Source organism: Hordeum vulgare, chromosome 5H, assembly GCF_904849725.1.
Source record: "Hordeum vulgare subsp. vulgare chromosome 5H, MorexV3_pseudomolecules_assembly, whole genome shotgun sequence".
In the NCBI taxonomy this organism is placed as follows: domain Eukaryota; kingdom Viridiplantae; phylum Streptophyta; class Magnoliopsida; order Poales; family Poaceae; genus Hordeum; species Hordeum vulgare.
Window position 1 is genome coordinate 500,085,807 of NC_058522.1, and position 12,235 is coordinate 500,098,041.

A 12,235-nucleotide genomic window follows, 5' to 3' on the forward strand; every position below is an offset into this window, starting at 1 on the left:
AAGGGTTCTTCTAGCTGAGGAACCCTATCTCTTACCTCTCTAAGCTCCATTGTTACGCCCCAAGCTCAAAAGTGCCCGATCTCTCTCCCTAGACAATCAAACTTGTTGATTCTTTAGGGATTGGTTGAGAAGGCCTAGATCCACACTTCCACCAAGAGAAAAGTTGATTCCCCCACCAATCCCTCGCGGATCTTGTTACTCTTGGGTGTTTGAGCATCCTAGATGGTTGAGGTCACCTCGAAGCCATATTCCATTGTGGTGAAGCTTCGTGGTCTTGTTGGGAGCCTCCAAGCTTTGTGTGGAGTTGCCCCAACCTTGTTTGTAAAGGTTCGGTCGCCGCCTTCAAGGGCACCTATAGTGGAATCACGGTACATTGCATCGTGCGAGGGCGTGAGGAGAATACGGTGGCCTTAGTGGCTTTTTGGGGAGCATTGTGCCTCCACACCGCTCCAACGGAGACGTACTTCCTGTCAAAGGGAAGGAACTTCGGTAACACATCCTCGTCTCCATCGGTTCCACTTGTGGTTATCTCTATCCTTTACTTTGTATTTGCTTATGCTTGTGACTATATCTTACTTGTCTTAATAACTCTCGTTGTTAGCTTCTTTAGGGTTCACCTCATTGTCGTATTATTTGTGAACCCGTATGTTGTTTACCTTAACTTGCTAAGATTATTTAAAAAGTGGTCGTTGTCTATTCACCCCCCCCCCTCTAGCCAACCATATCGATCCTTGCAGTGAGGACGTTCCACTACATCAACCGCGTTCACTAACGCTTCTACTGTGCAATCTACAAGGGTACGTAGATCGGAAATCCCCTCTCATAGATGGACATCACCATGATAGGTCTTCGTGCGCGTAGGAAATTTTTTGTTTCCCATGCGACGTTCCCCAACAGTGGCATCATGAGCTAGGTTCATGCGTAGATGTCTTCTCGAGTAGAACACAAAAGTTTTTATGGGTGGTGATGTGCGTTTTGCTGCCCTCCTTAGTCTTTTCTTGATTCCACGGTATTGTTGGATCGAAGCGGCTCGGACCGACATTACTCATACGCTTACGAGAGACTGGTTTCATCGCTACGAGTAACTCCGTTGCTCAAAGATGACTGGCGAGTGTCGGTTTCTCCAACTTTAGTTGAATCGGATTTGACCGAGGAGGTCCTTGGATGAGGTTAAATAGCAATTCATATATCTCCGTTGTGGTGTTTATGTAAGTAAGATGCGATCCTACTAGATACCCATGGTCAACACGTAAAACATGCAACAACAATTAGAGGACATCTAACTTGTTTTTGCAGGGTATGCTTGTGATGTGATATGGCCAACGATGTGATGTGATATATTGGATGTATGAGATGATCATGTTGTAATATTTAATATCGACTTGCACGTCGATGGTACGGCAACCGGCAGGAGCCATAGGGTTGTCTTTAAACTAACGTTTGTGCTTGCAGATGCGTTTACTATATTGCTAGGACGTAGCTTTAGTAGTAATAGCATGAGTAGCACGACAACCCCGATGGCGACACATTGATGGAGATCATGGTGTGACGCCGGTGACAAGAAGATCGTGCCAGTGCTTTGGTGATGGAGATCAAGAAGCACATGATGATGGCCATATCATGTCACTTATGAATTGCATGTGATGTTAATCCTTTATGCACCTTATCTTGCTTAGAACGACGGTAGCATTATGAGGTGATCTCTCACTAAAATTTCAAGACGAAATTGTGTTCTCCCCGACTGTGCACCGCTGCGACAGTTCTTCGTTTCGAGACACCACGTGATGATCGGGTGTGATAGACTCAACGTTCACATACAACGGGTGCAAAACAGTTGCACACGCGGAACACTCGGGTTCAGCTTGACGAGCCTAGCATGTGCAGACATGGCCTCGGAACACATGAGACCGAAAGGTCGAGCATGAATCGTATAGTTGATATGATTAGCATAGAGATGCTTACCACTGAAACTATTCTCGACTCACATGATGATCGGACTTGAGATAGTGGATTTGGATCATGTACCACTCAAATGACTAGAGAGATGTACTTTTTGAGTGGGAGTTCTTAAGTAATATGATTAATTGAACTAATTGTCATGAACATAGTCTAATGGCCTTTGCGAATTACGATGTAGCTTGCGCTATAGCTCTACTATTTTTTATATGTTCCTAGAGAAAATTTAGTTGAAAGTTGGTAGTAGCAAACTTTGCAGACTGGGTCTGTAAAACCGAGGATTGTCCTCGTTGCTGCGCTGAAGGCTTATGTCCTTAATGCACCACTCGGTGTGCTGCACCTCGAGCGTCGTCTGTAGATGTTGTGAACATCCGACATACACGTTTCTGATGACTACACGATAGTTCAGTACAAAATACTTAATGGCTTAGAAGCAAGGCGCCGAAGACGTTTTGAAACGTCACGGAACATGAGAGATGTTCTAAAGAGATGAAATTGTGATTTCATGCTTGTGCCCTTGTTAAGAGGTACGATACCTCCGACAAGATTCTTTGTGCACGAAGTAAAGGAGAAAAGCTCAATCGTTGAGCGTGTGCTCAGATTATCTGAGTACGACAATCGCTTGAATCAAGTGGGAGTTGATCTTCCAGATAAGATAGTGATGGTTCTCCAAAGTCACTGCCACCAAGTTGTGAGAGCTTCGTGATGAACTATAACATATCAAGGATAGATACAATGATCCTTGAGCGATTCGCGATGTTTGACACTGCGAGAGTAGAAATCAAGAAGGAGCATCAATAGTTGATGGTTAGTAAAACCACTAAGTTTCGAGAAAGGAAAGGGCTAGAAGGGATACTTCGTGAAACGGCAAAGCAGTTGCTGCATTAATGAAGAGACCCCAGATTAAACCCAAGCCCGGGACTAAGTGCTTATGTTATGAGGGGAACGGTCACTGAGGCGGAGCAACTCTAGATACTTGGTAGATAAGAAGGTTGGCAAAAGTCGAAAGAAGTATATTTGATATACATGATGTTGATGTGTACTTTACTAGTACTCCTAGTAGCACGGGGGTATTGGATACCGGTTCGGTTGCTAAGTGATTAGTAACACGAAATGAAAGCTACGGCATAAACGAAGACTAGCTAAAGGCGAGGTGACGATACGTGTTGGAAGTGTTTCCAAGGTTGATATGATCAAACGTCACACGCTCCCTCTACCATCGGGATTGGTGTTAAACCTAAATAATTGTTATTTTGTGCTTGCGTTAAGCATGAACATGATTGGATCGTGTTTATTGCAATACGATTATTCATTTAAATAGAATAATGGTTACTCTATTTGCTTGAATAATCACCTTCAATGGTTTATTGAATCTCGATCGTAGTGTCACACATGTTCATGATATTGGTGCCAAAAGATACGAGGTAATGATGATAGTACCACTTACTTGTGGCACTGTCGCTTGAGTCATGTTGGTATAAATTGCATGAAGAGGCTCCATGCTGATGGATCTTTATACTCGCTTGATGTATGCAGTCCAATGGGTGCTGAGGCACGTAGTGGATATCATTATGTTCTTACTTCAATGAAGATTTGAGTAGATACAAGAGTATTTACTTAATGAATCACAAGTCTGAAATATTGAAAAGTTCAATTCTGTTTCGGAGTGAAGTTCATCGTAACAAAAGGATAAACTGTCTACGAGATGATCATAGAAATGAATATCTAAGTTACGAGCTTTGGTACGCAGTTAAGACAATGTGGAAATTGTTTTGCAGTTCATGCCACCTGGAACATCATAGTGTGATGATGTGTCTGAACGTCATAGCCACGCACTATTTGGTATGGTGCATGCTATGATGTCTCTTATCGAATTACCACTATCGTTTATGGGTTATGCATTAGAGACAACCACATTCACTTTAAATAGGGCACCGCGTATTTCTGTTGAGATGACACAGTATAGACTGAGGTTTAGAGAAATCTAAACTGTCGTTTCTTGAAAGTTTGGGGCTTCGACACTTGTGTGAAAAAGTTTCAGTCGAATAAGCTCAAACCCAAAGCGGATAAATGCATATCCAGAGGATATCCAAAACAGTTGGGTACATCTCCTATCTCATATCCGTAAGCAAAGTGTTTGTTTCTAGAAACGGATCCTTTCTCGAGGAAAGGTTTCTCTCGAAAGAATTGAGTGGGAGGGTGGTAGAACTTGATGAGGTTATTGAACCATCACTTCAACCAGTGTGTAGCAGGGCGCAAGAAGTTGTTCCTGTGGCGCCTACACCAATTGAAGTGAAAGCTGATGATGGTGATCATCGAGTATCGGATCAAGTTACTACAAGCCTCGTAGGTTGACAAGGTCGCGTACTACTGCAGAGTGGTACGGTAACCCTGTCTTGGAGGTCATGTTGTCGAGCAACAGTGAACCTACGAGTTATGGAGAAAGCAATGGTGGGCCCGGATTCCGACAAATGGCTGGAGGCCATGAAATCCGAGAGAGGATCCATGTATGAAAACAAAGTGTAGACTTTGGAAGAACTACTTGATGGTCATAGGACTATTGAGTAAAGATGGATCTTTAAAGGAAGACAGACGATGATGGTGAATCGTCACTATTAAGAAAAGCTCGACTTGTCGCAAAGATGTTTCCGACAAGATCAAATAGTTGACTATGATGAGACTTTCTCACTCGTAGCGATGCTAAAAGTCTGTTGGAATTATGTTAGTAGTTGCTGCATTATTTGTGAAATATTGCACATAGGAAGGCAAAAACATTGTTTCCTCGACGGTTTCCTTGAGGAAAGATTGTATATGATACAACAAGAAGGTTTTGTCGATCCTGAGGATACTAGCAAGTATGCAAGCTCCAGCGATCCTTCAATGGACTGGTGCAAGCATTTCGGAGTTGGAATATACACTTTGATGAGATGATCAAAGATTTGGGGTTTGTACAAGGTTTGTGAGAAACTTGTATTTCCAAAGAAGTGAGTGGGAGCACTATAGAATTTCTGATAAGAATATGTGGTTGACATATTGTGGATCAGAAGTAATGTAGAATTTCTATAAAGCATACAAGGTTGTTTGAAAGGAGTTTTCAAAGGAATACCTGGATTGCACTACTTGAACATTGAGCATCAAAGATCTATGGAGATAGATCGAAAGCGCTTGATAGAAGTTTCAACAAGATGCATGCCTTGACAAGTTTTTGAAGGAGTTCAAAATAGATCAGCAAAGAAGGAGTTCTTGGTTGCGTTGTAAGGTGTGAATTTGAGTAAGACTCAACACCCGACCCCGGCAGAATAAAGAGAATAGACGAAGGTCGTCTTCTATGCCTTGGCCGTAGAATCTGAAGTATGCCATGCTGGGTACCACACCTGATGTGTGCCTTGACTCAAAGTCTGTTGAGAGGTACAGAGAGTGATCCATGATTGAATCACGAGCAGCGGTCAAAATTTATCCTTAGTAACTGATGGACTAAGGAATTTTTCTCGATTATGGAGGTGGTTAAAAAGTTCGTCGTAAAGGGTTACGTCGATGCAAGCTTTGACACTAATCCGAATAACTATGAGTAGTGAAACGGATTCGTATAGTAGAGTAGATATTTGGAGTATTTCCGAATAGCACATAGTAGCAGCATCTATAAGATGACATAAAGATTTGTAAAGAACACACGGATCTGAAAGTTTCAGAACCGTTGACTAAAACCTCTCTCACGAGCAAGACGTGATCAGACCCCATAACTATATGGGTGTTGGATTTGTTGGAATCACATGGTGATGTGAACTAGATTATTGACTCTAGTGCAAGTGGGAGACTGTTGGAAATATGCCCTAGATGCAATAATAAATTAGTTATTATTATATTTCTTTGTTCATGATAATCGTTTATTATCCATGCTATAATTGTATTGATTGGAAACATAGTGCATGTGTGGATACATAGACAAAACACTGTCCCTAGTAAGCCTCTAGTTGACTAGCTCGTTGATCAAAGATGGTCAAGGTTTCCTGACCATAGGCAAGTGTTGTCACTTGATAACGGGATCACATCATTAGGAGAATCATGTGATGGACTAGACCCAAACTAATAGACGTAGCATGTTGATCATGTCATTTTGTTGCTACTGTTTTCTGCGTGTCAAGTATTTGTTCCTATGACCATGAGATCATGTAACTCACTGACACCGGAGGAATTCTTTGTGTGTATCAAACGTCGCAACGTAACTGGGTGACTATAAAGATGCTCTACAGGTATCTCCGAAGGTGTTCGTTGAGTTAGTATGGATCAAGACTGGGATTTGTCACTCCGTATGACGGAGAGGTATCTCGGGGCCCACTCGGTAATACAACATCACACACAAGCCTTGCAAGCAATGTGACTTAGTGTAAGTTGCGGGATCTTGTATTACGAAACGAGTAAAGAGACTTGCCGGTAAACGAGATTGAAATAGGTATGCGGATACTGACGATCGAATCTCAGACAAGTAACATACCGAAGGACAAAGGGAATGACATATGGGATTATATGAATCCTTGGCACTGAGGTTCAAACGATAAGATCTTCATAGAATATGTAGGATCCAATATGGGCATCCATGTCCCGCTATTGGATATTGATCGAGGAGTCTCTCGGGTCATGTCTACATAGTTCTTGAACCCGCAGGGTCTGCACACTTAAGGTTCGACGTTGTTTTATGCATATTTGAGTTATATGGTTGGTTACCGAATGTTGTTCGGAGTCCCGGATGAGATGACGGATGTCACGAGGGTTTCCGGAATGGTCCGGAAATGAAGATTGATATATAGGATGACCTCATTTGGTTACCGGAAAGTTTTCGGGCATTACCGGAAAAGTTTCGGGCTCATCGGTATTGTACTGGGAGTGCCGGGAGGGGTGCCGGGGACCATCAGGAGGGGTGTCACGCCCCAAGGGGTCTCATGGGCTATGGGAAGAGATAAACCAGCCCCTAGTGGGCTGGAATAAGTTCCCACTAAGGCCCATAAGGTTTGAGAAGGGAAAAACACAAGGTGGAAAGAGTTTCCAAGTGGGAAGGTGGAATCCTACTCCAAGTAGGATTGGAGTAGGACTCCTCCACCTCAAATTTCGGCCAAACCTTGAGGGTTTGAGGCTGCCTCCTCCCCTCCCTCCCTCCTATATATACTGAGGTATTAGGGCTGATTTGAGACAACTTTGCCACGGCAGCCCGACCACATACGTCCACGGTTTTTCCTCTAGATCGCGTTTCTGCGGAGCTCGGGCGGAGCCCTGCTGAGATTAGATCACCACCAACCTCCGGAGCACCGTCACGCTGCCGGAGATGTCAACTCATTGAGCAAGTCATTCTGAGCTTTAAGTACTTGTTCTACCTGAGTAGTAACCATAGAAGCATGTTTGCTGAGAAGCTTAAGATCATTGACATTTCCGTCTACACAAGCACTTAAATGACTAAGCATACGAGCATTCTTTTCCAAGTGTATGCTAACATAATCATTGAAACTCTGTTGTTTGGCAACGAAGTTATCAAATTCATCCAGGCATAAGCTAGCAGGTTTATCAAAAGGAATATCACTCTCATCAAACCTACACAGAGAATTTACTTCTACTACCTGTATCGGGTTATCGAGACCATGGATCTCTTCGATAGGTGGTAGATTTTTGACATCTTCAGATTTAATGCCTTTCTCTCGCATAGATTTCTTGGCTTCTTGCATATCTTCGGGACTGAGGAATAGAATACCTCTTTTCTTTGGAGTTGGCTTAGGAGGTGGTTCGGGAATAGTCCAAGCATTCTCATTGCACAAGATGTTGTTGAGTAGAATCTCAGCTTGTTCTACGGTCCGTTCCCTAAAAAAACTACCGGCACAAGTATTTAAGTGGTCTTTGGAAGCATCGGTAAGTCCATTATAGAAGATATCAAGTATTTCGTTCTTCTCAAGAGGGTGATCAGGCAAAGCATTCAGTAGCTGGATAAGCCTCCCCCAAGCTTGTGGGAGACTCTCTTCTTCAGCTTGAGCAAAGTTGTATATTTTCCGCAAGGCAGCTTGCTTCTTATGGGCAGGGAAATATTTTTCAAAGAAGTAGTAGACCATATCCTGGGGGCTACCCACACAACCAGGAGCAAGAGAAGTGAACCAGGTCTTAGCATCATCCTTTAGCGAGAAAGGAAACAACTTGAGCATATAGTAATGGTGGATCTTTTCCTCACTAGTGAATAGGGTGGCTATATCGTGCAGTTTGGTAAGATGGGCTACAACCGTTTCAGACTCGTAACCGTGAAAAGGGTCAGATTCGACCAGAGTGATTAACTCAGGGTCGACAGAGAATTCATAATCCTTATCGGTCACAAAGATAGGTGAAGTGGCAAACTTCGGGTCGTATTTCATCCTAGCGTTCAAAGATTTTTCTTTCCACTTGCACAGAAGTTTCTCAACATCATAGCTATCCTTACATGCAAGAAAATCCTCAGCTATCTCTCCCTCCATAACATAGCGCATATCAGGCATAACAGGCAATTCAGGCATAGTAGCAGGTTCTACTTCAATAGTATCAGCAGTCTCAGAAGTATCATCACATCTAGCAGCAACTCTAGCAATTTGTGCATCAAGGGAACCAAGTGGCAAAGCGGTATCAGGCATAGCAGGCATAGTATCAAGCATAGCATCATCAGGCATAGTATCAAGCATAGCATCATAGGCAGCAGAAGTAGCATCATCAAGCACAGGCGACATATCAAGATTTCTAGCAGGAGGCGAAGTCGCAAACTTACTCAAAACTAAAGGTGAATCAAGTGCAGAGCTAGATGGCAGTTCCTTACCTCTCCTCGTAGTGGAAGGCAGGATTTTAGTTCTTGGATCTTTCCTATTCCTCATAGTGATCAGCAGACGTCAATCCCAAGTGACTCAGAGAATATAGTTGTGCCTCCCCGGCAACGGTGCCAGCAAAAGCCTTGATGTCCCACAAGCGTATGGGATCGCAACAGTTTTCGAGGGTAGAGTATTCAACCCAAATTTGTTGATTCGCACGATGGGAAGCGAAAGAATATTCTCAAGTATTAGCAGCTCAATGTGTCAGATTCAACCACACTTGAAAGATTAGTGTCTGCAAGCAAAGTATCAGTAGCAAAGTAGTATGATAGCAACGGTGCCAGAAACGATCTGTTGGTGGCAGACTATTCCTAATTGTTGTGTCAATGGTGCCAGCACGTTGACGGGGGATTATACTTGAGAAGAATGCTTCCCCGGCTACGGCTCCAATAAAGTCTTGCAACAAGTAACAACGAAGTGGCAAGGAACAGTAGTAGCAGTAGCAGCAAAGTAACAAGTAACAACAGCAGCAAAGTGGCCCAATCCCTTTTGTAGCAAGGGACAAGCCTAAGCAAAGTAACATAGCGAGGACCAGTGGTAAAAGACTCGTAGGCAGTGGATCGGTGATGGATGAGTGTGACGGATGTGATTCATCATGTAACAGCTATAACACAGAGAGATATGTAACTAGCTCCCGTTCATCAATCTAATGTAGGCATGTATTCCGTATGTAATCATACGTGCTTAGGGAAAAGAACTTGCATGACATCTATTGTCCATCCCTCCCATGGCAGCGGGGTCCTAATGGAAACTACGGGATATTAAGGTTCTCCTTTTAATAAAGAACCGGACCAACGCATTAACACTCGGTGAATACATGAACTCCTCATACGATGGTCATCTCCGGGAGTGGTTCCGGCTATTGTCACTCCGGGGTTGCCGGGTCATAACACATAGTAGGTGACTACAACTTGCAAGATAGGATCTAAAACACGCATATATTGGCGACAACATAATAGGTTTAGATCTGAAATCATGGCACTCGGGCCCTAGTGACAAGAATTAAGCATAGCCAAGTAGTAGCAACATCAATCTAGAACATATTGGATACTAGGGATCAATCCCCGTTAATAACTAACTCGATTACATGATAGATCTCATCCAACTCATCACCGTACAGCAAGCCTACGATGAGATTACTCATGAACGATGAAGAGCATCATGGAATTGTCGATGGAGAAAGGTTGATGATGACGATGGCGACGATTTCCCCTCTCTGGAGCCCAAAACGGACTCCAGATCTGCCCTCCAGATGAAGAACACAATGTGGCGGCCCCTCCGTATCGCAAAACGCGATGAAACCTTCTCTCTAATTTTTTTCCAGACGAAACAGAAGATATAGAGCTGAGTTTGGGGGCGGTGGTGCCACGTGGGCCCCACAAGCCTGCACGGCACGGCCATAGGGGGTGGCCGCGGCCTGTGGGCTTGTGGCCCACTGGCAACTCCCCTCAGGTGGATCTTTGCGCAGGTATTTTTATTTTATTACAGAAAAAATCTACTTAAATTTTCAGGACATTCCGAGAACTTTTATTTCTGCACAAAAACAACACCATGGCAATTCTGCTGAAAACAACATCAGTCCGGGTTAGTTCGATTCAAATCATGCAAATTAGAGTCCAAAACAAGGGCAAAAGAGTTCGGAAAAGTAGATACGACGGAGACGTATTAGCACTTCACTCTCTGGCAACGGCGCCAGAAAAGAGTCTTGATGACCCACAAGTGTAGGGGATCTATTGTAGTCCTTTCGATAAGTAAGAGTGTCGAACCCAACGAGGAGCAGAAGGATCTGACAAGTGGTTTTCAGCAAGGTATTCTCTGCAAGCACTGAAATTATCGGTAACAGATAGTTGTGCGGAAAGATGATTCATAGCAAGTAGCAATAGTAACAAAGGTGCAACAAAGTGTCCCAATCCCTTTTGTAGCAAGGGACAAGCCTAGACAAACTCTTATAGGAGGTAAAGCGCTCCCGAGGACACATGGGAATTTCTGTCAAGCTAGTTTTCATCAAGTTCATATGATTCGCGTTCGCTACTTTGATAGTTTGATATGTGGGTGGACCGGTGCTTGGGTGCTGCCCTTACTTGGACAAACCTCCCACTTATGATTAACCCCTCTCGCAAGCATCCGCAACTACGAAAGAAAAATTAAGACAAAGTCTAACCATATCACTAAACTAATGGATCCAAATCAGCCCGTTGGAAGCAACGCATAAACTAGGGTTTAAGCTTCTGTCACTCTAACAACCCATCATCTACTTACTACTTCCCAATGCCTTCCTCTAGGCCCAAATTATGGTGAAGTGTTATGTAGTCGACGTTCACATAACACCACTAGAGGAAAAACAACATACAACGCATCAAAATATCGAACGAATACCAAATTCACATGACTACTTATAGCATGACTTATCCCATGTCCTCAGGAACAAAAGTGACTACTCACAAAGCATAATAATATTCATGACCAGAGAGGTATTGAATAGGATCAAGGATCTGAACATATAATCTTCCACCGAGTAATCCAACTAGCATCAACTACAAAGAGTAATTAACACTACTAGCAACCTTACAAGTACCAATCGGAGTCGCGAGATGGAGATTGGTTACACGAGATGAACTAGGTTTTGGAGATGAGATGGTGCTGATGAAGATGTTGATGGTGATGAGTCCCCTCCGATGAGAGGAGTGTTGGTGATGACGATGGCGACGATTTCCCCCTCCGGGAGGGAAGTTTCCCTGGCAGGACGACCCTGCCGGAGCTCTAGATTGGTTCTGCTCAAGTTCCGCCTCGTGGCGGCGGAGATTCCTCCCGAAATCCTCTTCTTTATTTTTTTGGAACGAAACCCTCCTTATAGAAAAAGAGGGGAGCCAGAGGGCTAACAGAGAGACCACAAGCCCCCTAGGCGCGGCCAGGGGGTAGGCCGCCCCTAGCAGGCTTGTGGCCTCCTGGTGGCTCCCCTCTCGTACTTCTTCGGCCCAGTATTTTTTATAAATTCCAAAATAATTCCTCGTTGATTTTCACGACTTTCGGAGTTGCGCAGAATAGGTATCTCAAACTTGCTCCTTTTTCAGGCCAGAATTCTAGTTGCCGGCATTCTCCCTCTTCATGTAAACCTTGCAAAATAAGAGAGAAAAGGCATAAGTATTGTACCGTGAAGTGTAATAACAGCCCATAAAGCGATAAATATCAACATAAAAGCATGATGCAAAATGGACGTATCAGGGACACAAAAGATTTTTTTTGTATTTGATTGCAGGGTTGTTTGAGAGAGACCATCTTCATCCTACACCTCCCACTGATTGATAAACCTTAGGTCATCCACTTGAGGGAAAATTGCTACTGTCCTACAAAACTCTGCGCTTCAAGGCCCAACATAGTCTACAAGAATAAAGTTGTCTAGTAGACATCACTACTAT